Source organism: Polistes fuscatus, unplaced genomic scaffold (genome assembly GCF_010416935.1).
Source record: "Polistes fuscatus isolate 324 unplaced genomic scaffold, CU_Pfus_HIC Scaffold2, whole genome shotgun sequence".
NCBI lineage: Eukaryota > Metazoa > Arthropoda > Insecta > Hymenoptera > Vespidae > Polistes > Polistes fuscatus.
Window position 1 is genome coordinate 15,858,635 of NW_025113096.1, and position 13,219 is coordinate 15,871,853.

Genomic DNA, 13,219 nt, shown 5'->3' on the forward strand with positions numbered 1-13,219 from the left:
CACACACATTGACAGGAATGAAAGGTATCGAAATACATTTGAAAAATGTATAGAATATATACATTGTATGTATAATCAATAAAGAAAATATATATATATATATATATATATATACATATTATGTATAATCCATACAAGATAAGCTTAACGACGCGACAACGAATGACAAGGGACGAAAATTAATACTCACGCTCGAACTAATGTAAGAAAGAAAGAGAGAGATAGATGAAAGAACGAACGAACGAACGAACGAAGAGATGGGGTGGGAATGAGTGGGGAGGGGTTCGTAACGGTGGAGTTTCATTCGTGGAACTATGTCGAGAATATGCTGACTCCTTTCGGCAGGGGGTACACCTTCGCTCCTCATCTTTTTGGGTAATTAATTATATCGGTTCTCGGAGTGGAACTCGTCGATCTTAATTCGAGATAAGAAAGAAGAGAGATCGATCTGGCGACGAATGACGGAGGATCGAACGAAGATCGACTGAGACGATCATTTTTTTTATCTTATTATTTTTTTTGTTCTTCTTTTTCTTTTTTCTTTTTTTTTCTTTTGTTCTTTTTTTTTCAATTCACTCTCCTCGATTCTTTGCACGCGCTTATATGCGCTTACCCACACACAGACACACACACATACACGCATGCACGCACGCACGCACGGACTGACGGACACATGATTGATAAACACCGAGTATTGATTACTCAATAAAGAATAAAATCCTAAGAGGAAAATATAATCTCCGAGTGTAATTAAATTTCAATTATTAGCTCTCAATGTCATCTAACGTAACATATTTATTCATTTTGTTCTTCGCGATATTTCTCTTTAGTTCTTTTTTTCTTTTTTTTCTTCTTCTTTCTTTTTTTTCTATTTATCTCCTCCGATATTTGTCCTTCGTTAAACGAAAATCATGGCGTAGTATCATAATTAAATAAGAATAACTTGTATTATTTGCTTAGGAACGATATACAAACCAAACATCCGTTTCTTTTTCAAATTTTTCTGGAATTTTTTTTCAAAAAGATAACTAGAGATCTTAATCTCTTACAGAAATTTCATCCTCTCTAATTGTAGTTATTTTAGAGAGAGAGATTATATTTCCAAGTATAGATTAATTTAATCATCGTCATTATTATTATCGTTACTATTATTATTATTTCTTTTTTTGTGACTCGGTTTATCAGGTTATATTTTATTTATTATTATTGTTATAACAACAACAACAACAACAAATAAATGTTAGAAACACGTACAGTTCGTGGAACGATAAATTATTACTTCTAAATGAATTAATATAGTTGTTGATTTTTTGTTTTTCTTCTATTCGCGTCACACGTTGACAAGAATAAAACGTTAATGATCTACGAACGATTTATCATCTTATACAAAACCTTCGTCTCGTATCAGATCATTCATATTATGTATCGATCGTAATACACATTCCATGCATTATCGATCTACATACTACGTTACTTTGGATTATCTAATATCCTGGTATTATTATTTTAATAAGCAGAACTGTATCGAAATACGTAACTTGCGTAAGCAAAGTAGCTTAATAGAGAAATAGGAGAGGGAGTAGTAAGAATATTTCGTTACCCCCACCACAATACCTTTCAACGCATACTGCAATCTGAAATCAAATGATTCGGTATGCAAACTAAGCGATTATTTATAGCACGTTACGAGCATGAGAGATCCACGCACCGCGTGTCCCATGGAGTGTAACGTTCGCTATAAATACCTAATGAGCCTGTTAGAACAATGTTTTGCCATTACCACATACTTTGTACAATAAAGATAAAATAAGAAAAAGCAAAAGAGCAAAAGAGAGAAATCTTATAGGGAAGGAGGGGGGTGGGGCGGGAAAAAAGAAAGGAAACATAAAGTTGGTAGTAATATACCAATAGCAATAACATCTAATAATAATAATAATAATAATAATAATAATATTAATATTAATAATAATAATAATAATGAAAATATAAGATTAATAAAGTTACATATGAAAAATACATGACATTTTTATTTCCAACCGAATTATTGACTTATCGATCGATCGATCGTAAATAATGCACCGTAATGTGTGAGAGGGAAAAATAAAAAGAATTAAAAGAACAAAAAATCAATGGAAAGTATGTAATAGATTAACGAGATTATTACGAACCTAAGAACAAAATAAAGTAATTTAAAAATGTCATAAATATATCACACCTAACAAGTTAGAAATACCAACCTACTGTTCGTGTATTGTATAACCGGATAGTAAGGAAAAGGGAATTCGAAAGGGTTGATTGAAAGGAGAGGAATATACGTACATGTAAGGAGGAGGAGGAAAAAAAAAGAAAAGTAGAAAGGAAGATAGAAGGGTGAGATTTTATGTACACGATTGGGAAGCTCTGGTAACGGATATACAGACCATATTACGAAGTGCTACTGCACACTTGCTGGGTTTTATAAGGCGCTTAAATTTTTATACGTTATAAAATTTCCAACGAATCCACCCCGTTTTCTTTTCTTTTCTTTTCTTTTTTTTTTTTTAATCCCTCCTCCGTCTCGATCCCCTCCCACCCCTTCCTCACGACTGATTCGACGTTCTTTTTCCTTCGTTTCTCTTCAAAATTCTAGCATCTTGTTTTTCCTTTTTATTTTATTTTTTTTATTTTTATTTTCTTTTCTCCCTCTCCCCTCTATTTTAATATTTTATCTGTTTTGGTTCATTTTTATTTTTCTTAAGATCTCTTTCTTCCTTCATTTTTATGTACACAGTGATCGTATTAAAAAGAATTCCTAAACTATCCGATGCTAATAACAAAGGTTTTTCTGTTGGTTTGGTTGGTCCGTTGGTCGGTCAATGTTTATTTGAAACTCAACTAACATATCCCGTCGTAACTTTGATAAATCGAACTAAATTCTTCCGTTAGACATATCTTCTTCTTCTTACTTGACCAATGAATGTCATCGTATTGAAAGCTCGTCCTAGGATTTACGATTAGGATTCTACGGATTTTAATGCTTTAAACGCGGCTAATTAAAATATTTTACAAGGCGAGTGTTACAAGCACACAAACACACACACATATATATATATATATATGTGTGTGTGTGTTTGTGTGGACCGTTTTAATTGGATTCTATTTTTAGATAAGGTTTCTCCTTCGTGTTATTCGAGAGGATATTTTAATTATCGATATACGGGTAAGTATTCGTGTGACGATTTTTTAGAAGAAAATAAAAAAAAGTAATAAATGAGAAAAACGAAGAAAGGAGGAGAAGGAGGAGGAGGAACAAAAATATTTCGAGAATATAAAAATCGAAAAATAAATGCTGTAAGTAAGACGAATGCTAAGTTTGTGGGAATTTCTCTTTTTAAAAAAAAGAAGACCAGCGTGGAGAGTGGGAGTGCTTTCTTTTTTTTCAACGGAGGAAGATGTGCACCCCTGTATGCATTCTCTTCTTTTTTCTTTTCTCTCTCCGCGTGCATTGTTAGTGAGTTATATACGAAAGGCTGCGTTTGAATTCGGTTTAATTTTCCTGAGAAAAAAAAGATTAAGGGGAACGCCTAGAACACACCTAAGGGCCAGGTATTAAACGGTCTCTGAAAATCTCCGAAAATATTCGATATTCTTGTCATAAGCGGCACCAGCATATAACACTAGAAGCAAATTTTATTGCATTTACATCGAATTCCTCTCTTTTTTTCTTCTCCCCTAAATTTTTATTTTCACTCATAAATAATATCGCGACGTTTTATATTAATTCAAATAAATTATAAAAATAACAAAAAAAAATATTCAATGTAATAATAAAGCGTTATTGTTTAACGTTAAATATATATCATGACCGATTTTCAATCTTTTTTGGCAGGATTTCTTATAAATTATTGCGCTATTTAGTGAGTCAAAAATTCTTATTGCATAAATGATATATTTTTTTACTATACACATATCGTAAAATAATATGGCATTTGTTGAAGATGGTTAATTTGATTCGTTGTGTAGTAAAAATAATTATACACGAAGCTCGGTACTTTTGGTATTAAATATAAGCCGAGTTTTAACGTAAGTCTAGTTAACTTAAATTTCGTGGAAAGCTACGAGACGGTAATAAATAAACGCCGTTGGCGTTTCAAATCTTGTTAGGATGATTCTAAACGTGAAATACCCGTAAAAGTCGTAAAAGCTTCGAATGCGTTAAAGTTAGAATTATTGTGCTAATGAATACGTTATCATTATTATTATTATTATTATTATTATTATTATTATTATTATAATATGCAAAGTGTTTCACTCGATTTCTTACAGGAAAGCTCGTTATGTTCGTATTATGCGAATAATATAATAGTATCGTTATTATCATAGTTATCAATGTGAACTTTAATCGAATTAACAAAAAAAAAACAGCAATTAAATTTGATGGTTTATAATTTTTTTTTGTTTTTTTCATGAAATTAATTACGAAGATACCACTTGAATCCTGCAGGACTCGACTAACCTTCTGGATTCCTGATTTTTTTTTTAATTCTTATTTTTCTCTCTCTCTCTCTCTTTTTAAGATTGAAATAAGAGTGTGTGTGTGTGTGAAAGAGAGAGAGAAAGAGAAATAGTAAGAGAGTCCCTCGGGCTGCAACCAGTTTCGAACAGTTCGACGGAAACCAGTCAAGCGAGAGGGAAAAAAAGGGAAGAGGAGTAAAGAGAGAGGAACAAGCTTATAGGGAGGGACTTACGGACACTTGGTCGCTCAATGGCGCGAATTTAAGAGCGCCAGCCGTTACGCTTTTCATTCGTTAGCATAAATTAATTATTTTTCACGGGGAACGCTCGTTCCCGCGACCACAACGACGACGACGACGACGACGACTAAACCAACCCCTCGCTTTACTAAAGAAATCGATATATTTTATACATTTTCTTTATTCTTTTTTTTATTTATTTCTCTATTCTTTTCTCACTTCAAATATAATAATAATAATAATAATAATAATAATAATAATAATAATAATAATAATAATAATAATAATTGTAGTATGAAAAAAAAAGAAACAGTAAATAAACAAATTATTATATGTAATAATAAGCGTTTGATATTTGTAATAAAAATTCATTAAACGTACGTTATCACAAAATACAATTACGATTTAATTATAAAAATAAATAAATAAATGAACAAAAATAGTTGTTGCTATTCGATTAGTAATTGAAATAAAATAGTAGCAAGGAATCTTGCATCCGATATGCCACCCTAAAATCAAACACGACGAGGTAAAATTTTAATTACAATTACCATTAAACAAAGGGGAACATAAGTTAAATAAAAATATAATTAAAAATAGAAAACTAAGAGACGTGGATGGAAATATTATAATATATCGTTCGATGAGAACGTAAAGATAATAATTAAAGCGTACGAGGGTAGTCCTGCCATGGAAGCTTTCGAAATCTTACGGGACGAATAGCGTTCCGTGAAACGAGCGTGTACAATGAACGAAGTGGACTTAGATTGGGCTAATTAATTAATGCGCACGTCCTGTCTCGTCCCGTCTAATTATCTCGCTTGTCAGGCCTGTTCGTGTGCGTTGTCGTAGTCGTCGTAGTTGTTCGCCACACCGTTAATGTCTATTCCCTTCTCAGCCCTCCTATCCCTCAGCTCATCCCTCCAACGCGACCTGCCATGCCGTTCCTCCGACATTCCTCATCGTCCATCTCTATCTTTCTCCGTCGTAATTATAATCAGACTAATTGTGACGTCAGCCAGGAAGCTACACCTAGAAAAATCGTTTCACGAACAACCACGTCAGCTTACTGTGTATCATATGTTTCTATATTCTATATATGTATGTATGTATGTATGTAAGTACTGACATACGTTAATACTGATATATGTATATATACTGTACATGTATATATACATATATATATGTATATATGTTTCAATTGTGTCTATGTGTATATTGGATAAATGTACGTGTACTCTAGAGAAACCTACATCCTACGATCGTTTAAACGATACCGATCTACCACGCTCGCGCACATGCGTTTCACTGACGATAAATAATTGCGTTAGCTGATGTAATTCGAAAGAATCCTGCCTTAGTTAGTCTAGCTTCTTTCTTTATTTCATTGATTAACTAATTAACTAATTTCATCCCTTTTTTGTCTAATAGTCGATCATTGGTCCTGTAAAATTTCAATTAAATTTTAGTTACGTATAATTAATGCAAACATTATGAATATATATTTGTATATAAATGTTTAAATTCAAGTAGGACAACGATTAACCGATATTTTGGTTATTAACAATATATGCTTAAGTGCGTATATATTTATGTTATTTCAAAAAATAATTACAGAAAAAAATCTTGTCTAACATACAAGAAATATGTTTGAAACAATTCGATTTTAATCTTAATTATCCATTAAAATATTCGATTTATTTGTCTCGTTTATCTTTCCCTGATTTATGTTGATTAATCAAGGTTCTGGTACAATTATAGTACATTTTTAAATATTTTTTGTAAAATAACGAATAAAACGTTTGTTTCGTGCTTAGATGTTATGTTTGATTTCGAAATAGGTAGGACGATTTTGTTTAATCATGCAATTAATTATGCATATCTTTAATGCAACGTTCGCTCGTTTCTCGATCGATTAAAGTTTCTTGAATTTAAAAAAAAAAAATAATTTTGTTTTAAATATTAATGTAATGTATATTATAAATGTTATCTACGTCAGTGGTGTAGATATGAAGGACAAGCATTCTATTAAGATGAAATTTGATCTTGGATAGTACACGTATGGGTATCTGGTAAAAGGTATATAGCTAACCTTCTCATAAACGAGATCTAAAATAGTAGGAAGAAGAGCGATTTTACGATTTTTACGATCACCCGAAGCAGAAAACGTGCCTTTATAAATAATTATTATTACCTGCACGAGCGAGCATACCGCGAGGAAAAATTTTTTTTTTCTTCTTCCTTGTTCCTTCCTTTCTTTCTTTCATTCTCTCTCTCACTCTCCCTCTCTCGTTCCTTCTTTATCTTTCTTTCGTAAATAGCCTCGAATCTCGCGGTCCATTAATTTCAAAGAATCTCCAAGCTCGCAGCTACGAAGAAGTCGAAGAAGAAGAAGAAGAAGAAGAGAGGAGGAACCCATTCGTCGTCGATCGATCTTTACCAAGCGTTACGGATCACAACGAATGCAGCAACCGTCTATCGTCATACTGCTATTCCTTTCCTACCCATTACTATACCTTTTTGAAATTTGAATTGACGATTCCGCTGCTCGAACCGACGTTCCGATGGGAAAAAAACATTGGTGCGTAACCGGCCATCGATCTCTCTGTCTCTCTCTCTCTTTCTCTCTTTCTCTTTCTCGTATTTCGTTTATTCTAATCGACCAATAGAAAATATTTTGCAGTCGAATTTGATCACACGCAGTTCCATGAGAAAACTTTACCCTTAAAAGAAAAAAAAAAGATCAATATAATTTTTACACCATTTCATTTTTCATACTTAAAAATAATCAATATATAATATATAGGATTATATTTACTTTTATTAATTAATTATACATTCTTTTAGGAATCAGGTTCGAGAGTGTTAAATGATAAACGTATATTTATTGTCTCTAAATTAAAATATATAAATTAGAAATATATTCTGTAAAAAAGTTTTAACATAAATTAAATTGAAATGCCACTTAGTTCGGTATTTTTACAATACAAATTTTTAATTATTGATGGAATTAATTTAATTTTTATGTATTTAAATATATTCCTATATTTTAATTGAGCTTAATAATATTATTAATACGACCAAAATTACGATGAACATTAAATGTTAAATTATACGAAGTTTTTTACACGGCTTTATCAATTTTCTTGACTTTTTTGTCTCGTGGAATTAATCGATTTTTCAAATGAATGACTCATATATCTATTTTTTCTTTTTCTTTTTTCTTTTTTTTTAATATACCGCATTAGCTCGACAACAATATTCTTGGAAATGTCCTTTTTCCTCGAGTACTTTAAATATCATTGAGACGAGACAGGACGAGAAAGGATAGTTGTTTATTATGCATATAATTTTAAAGGAAGTCTCCTCTTCGATCGAAGAAAAGAAACACGCGAAACCTGTTTTCCAAGCTTCGATCTTATCTGACGATTATCGAAATAATTAATCGATTCGTCGTATTATGTTGTAAATAAGTAGATGTATACACGTATACGTATATGTGTATAAATGTATATATAGAAACATATTCGATTGATTTATCTCAAGAAGAAAAATACAGACAATTATAACGAAATCGTAATCGAGTAGTACTAATTAAGTCCTTGATTACACCACCGTCTTAGAAAAACATTCGTTCATTCTTCCGGTTTTACGGCAAACGTGTTATTATAAAAGAAAAATAATAATAATAATAATGATAATGATAATGAATACCATGAATCATAGATACTTTGTTTCTAAATTCACAATTCGTTAAGATGACGAATTATTTGAAAATACTTTTGCGTGAGAAAATGTTTAAGGAAATCAAAGAACGTTGAATATTTGTTGCCGCATTCCTACATAATTTATCCTTTTTATTTTTCTTCGGTTGGTGCATCCTTTTTCCTATTCTTCTCTCGGTCAGCCAACCTATCACGTTTATTTATTCAACTTCCATACAGGACGAAACCTATGAAACGAATCCGATGAATGTTCTTTGTTAGATTTATCTTAAAATAATATTATATCGAAAGGAATTTAGATAAAATTACGTTTATTATTACATCATTTCGCAAAATGAAATGATGTTAAAAATAATTTTAGACAATAAAAAGGTTCGTTGCTAATGTGATCTTTTGCATTTTTTCTCTCTCTTCAAAAAAAAAAAAAGAAAAGAAAGAAATTAAATAAATAATTAATTAATACTAATTAAGTATATTAATGAGAATGATCGATAATTAAATAAACCGTACGTTATTCAAAAATGTATCACGTCCTGTGATATTCGTGTTCTACTCGTTCGAGAAGTTCACATTACGCGATTTAATAAATCTATTTCGATCAAAAGCACATTTGTTTATAACTCGAAATATTGGAATAATACGAAACGAACATTCAAAAGCGAAACGAATACTGCCAATAAGAGATTCTATCTAATTCTCGCGTATTTTCGAATTCAATTGAAATTAATATTCGGAAGAAGTTCGTTAAGCTAAAAACGAAAAGATCTAACAAATAAACGAGCTCCAATGTCGTGTTTGGAATCACGTTTAAAAAGTTATACGATTTTGGCTGAGCGTAATAATTGAAATTTCCGACGAAAAGAGCTACGAGGAATGGATCCTGTTGGAAATAATAAAACAAAAAAAAGAACAAAAATCGAATGAAACTGCGAGGGAAAATCATGACGAAGTATAATTAAACGATATTTCCCGATAATTTAAATTAAACTTTGCCGATATAGAGAACGGATGTTGTTTTTTAAGTACAATCAAAAATGACTACTCCCTGCAACTAACAATAACGACTATTCCTTTTAATCGAAGCACGTATTTCTAGTGAACGATGAAAAAAGGCTTACTCACGCACGCACACACACACACAAACACATACGCACACATGAATGTAAAATAATCGGATTGAGTGAAAAAAATGTGAGACAGAAGTACACGATGAACCTATCGATTGAAAAATAAAGAACAGATAGAAAGAAAGATGGGTAAGGGTAAATTTATATTTAAAGAAGATAGAAAGAAAGAGAGAGAGAGAGAGAGAGAGAGAGAAAGAACAGGTAGGATTTAGGTTGCAGCTTTCTCGATGGTATCCAGATCGCAAGAACCCTCCTCCCTCCCCCTTGCCTTTTCTCCTATTCTCCACCCATAAATCGACCCCCTCGAAAAGACCGCACAACGTACGTTTAATTGTATCCGAGAGAAGGACGAGTCGAAGGAGGTGGGATAAGGAAAAAAAGAGAAAGGGGTTCGTGCATGTATCACGTATTTTGAAAAAAAAAAAAGTATTTGGTTCGCGATGGCAAAGGTGCTAGTACTGTTTCTATTATTATTATCTATCTCCATCTCTTTCATTTTTCTTTTTGCTCTTTTTCAATACGAGAACCCTAGTGGCTGGCTTGGTGCATTCAAAGATAGAAGAAATAAATAAAGAGAGAGAGAGAGAGAGAGAGAGAGAGAGAGAGAGAAGAAACTATCGAGGATAGGAATCGATCTTCATATTCATCCCTTAGCCCTCCTATTTTCTCTACATCTCCGAGGGTTCAAAGTGTCAACTACCATTCTTTCTCTTTCTCTTATACATATTCCTACATATATATATATATCTGTCTGATCATATGGCACACAATGAAGGACAATGAATAGAATTAAGGGCAGATCAAGGTGTGGGAATGTGAGATGAAACATACAGGAATTCTTAGAGTTTCTCAGGTATGCATACTAATACACTCAAAGTATATTTCAGTCAAAGAAGGGGAGGATTTCGAAATTGTATCGTGGGGGAGGGTGCAAACTGTCTATGGTTCCCCCCTTCCCTCCCTATTGGAAGGTGCAACTTTTTTCCCATGGGTCTCCTATTTGAAAATCGATCGCATAACAGTCTTTGCAACGGACCAATTTTCCAAAGCATTTCTCATCTCTTTCATTTTCTCTCTCTCTCTCTCTTTCTTTTCCTCTCTTTCTCTCTCTTTCTCTTTCCCTCTCTCTTGTTTATTTTCTTTCCATTCTCTTCTCATGGAAGAGAAGCCTACCGGTCTGATTTTCGCGATAGATTTACCGTTCAGGTAGATTCATGAAAGACGCGTTCGTTGTGCACCAATAGTTTAGTAGCGGAAAGGAAAGAAATAAAAGATCGAACTCGATTGATTTCTTTTTTTTTCTTTTTTTTCTTTTTACTCGGATGATTCTTTATTTTCTATTCAAATCCCTAGCCCTTATTTTATTATTATTATTATCTGTTCGCGACTATGATCGTTTCGATCTAACATTTTTCATAATGTATCATATATATCGAGAAAAAGGATATGAAACTAGTAACCCTAGAAAATAAAATGAGAATATAAGGGGGAGGGGGTTGATTGGTAGGTAACAAGTGTAAAAAGGTTTGAGGTAGTAACATTGAAATTAAGGTTACCTAAGGTACACGTATATCATCCCCTATCGTAATAGGGACAAGTAGGGAGTACTAAAGAATATTTCGTTGGTTTATTTGAACCGCGAGTTCTCGCAGCACAGCGGGAAATTTGAATTTGAATTCGAATCGCGCGCTTGGTCGCGTGCTGTATCACGGGATACCGGGAGAACAAAAAATTAACATAAGGATCGTGTGTACCTTACACTAGTAGGTTAAAGGGATGATATCTATTGCGGAAAAGAAAACCCCTTCTCATTCCCGTTCCTTTTTTCTTTACAAATACAATTCAACAGAGAGTTATTCTATGCGTGTGCATATCTAATACGCACTTTCTTCTTCTTTTTTTTCTTTTCTAATACTTTCGACTTCACCATTTGAAGGATTTTTAATAGGAAAAAATCGGTATGCATGACGGTTATTTCGTCAATACTCGTGAAAGAAATCGGGAAAATGGCAAAGAAATGTTTGATCTTTTCCGACGATTTATCGTAAAAGAGAGAAAGTTAATATGTATGTGTGTGTATGTGTGAAAGAGAAAGACTTAGACAGGTGGGGGAGGGACTGGGAGGAGGAGGAAGGAAGAAGAATACGATCGTGATCGACGTGCGATCGATCTTCTCTTTGGAATCATAATGCGAATAGAGTAAAAATTTAATGAACTTTTATAAACAACATTTATAAAACAAACAAAACAATAAAATTTACGAACGGATATTGCATAGAAACAAACAAACAAACAAAAAAATCCGAAAACAATTATCTTTGATTTCTTCTATGTTTTCTTTTTTTTAATCAAGTTATTTGATATCTTTAATTTTATGTTTTTATTTAACGTTCTCCCAAGGTTAAAGAAAAGTCAAAGAACTTGAAATCAAATTGTATTAGGAGCTTATACGACTGTAGTCGTAGGTCTTAGGGATAAATCATTCCACGCGCGAAGCACGCGTATAGGACTCAAATATTCCTCTCTCTCTCTCTCTCTGCCTCTCTCTCTCTTTCTATTTTTTTCGTTTCCTATATTCCTTCTCTCTGTTTTACTTGACGTATCCACGAGCACGAGCCCGTGTTCGATGCGCGGGCACGCGTCCAAAAGGATCGTCGATTCTAATTCTAATGCCAGGACGCAGTTGTCGCGGTGAATTTGAATATTTTTCTTTTACCCCTTGCATCGTGCTACCAGCTAGCTAGCTGCTCCTTCTGTTTCTCTCTCTCTTTCTCTTTCACATACACACACATATACATATACATATATATATACACCATATTTTATTTCTTCGTCTATCCGTGCTTTCTTCTAGTTCGCGAAACGCGACCATAAGAGATTCGTCGCCGAGGACACGCGACCGAATTTGAATCTCATTCGAATTCCATAGCACGAGCCTGCCTCTGATTTGCATCGAGTTTTCATTTTCCACTTCCCCTATACTATCCTTTCCTTTCCTTCCCTGGAAAGCCTCACTCCCCCCTCTCTCCACTATCACCACCCTTCTTTGAAATTTTTCTCCTTCACCTATTTGCTACTATTTCTTCTCCGGGAGAAAATCACTCGTACTCGTTCGAGTCTTTCGTCAAAGCCCTCCCTCCCTCCTCCTTTCGAAAGAGAAAAAAGAAAAAAGATAGCAAGTAGAAGGAGTGGCACGATCATTGAATCGAATCGAATTCGATCGAAATTTCGTCGATCGGTTCCACTTTTGATTTACGCGAGCACGCGACGGAATTTGAATAACGGCTAAGAGAAGGTATACACACACACACACACGCGCGCACATGCGCACATACGCATGTCAGGACTCAATAATTTGCATTATTTTTCAATCTTTTCGTATTGTACGATCTGCACACTTTTATCTGCACCATCCCTTCCACCCTTCACTTCACTTCACTCCTTCTTTCTTTCTTTCTTTCTTTATTCGTGAAGAAAAAGCATAACGGATTATCGTACCAGGTATGGGTAGTACGATAAATAATAATCGTATCGACGCACCGTTCGATTCTCATTCTAATTTTGTCGATTGCTTTTCAAAGTACGCGCATAGATAAATAGATAGATAGACAGATAGATGGGCAGGTAAATTGAA

At 33.3% G+C, this 13,219-nt stretch overlaps 1 protein-coding gene across 8 annotated transcripts in view; it reads right to left on the reverse strand.

Annotated features, from left to right (window-relative positions):
- The window catches only part of LOC122516327 (zinc finger homeobox protein 3), a 394,212-nt gene that overhangs the window by 197,823 nt on the left and 183,170 nt on the right, over window positions 1-13,219 (reverse strand). For 3 of the 8 annotated variants that reach the window (XM_043634047.1, XM_043634050.1, XM_043634055.1), the window contains one exon: window positions 7,250-7,456. The exons of the other annotated variants lie outside the window; for them this stretch is intronic. The gene's annotated coding sequence lies outside the window, so the exon portion shown is untranslated. The remainder of the gene's footprint in view (window positions 1-7,249; window positions 7,457-13,219) is intronic. 8 annotated transcript variants of the gene reach the window in all.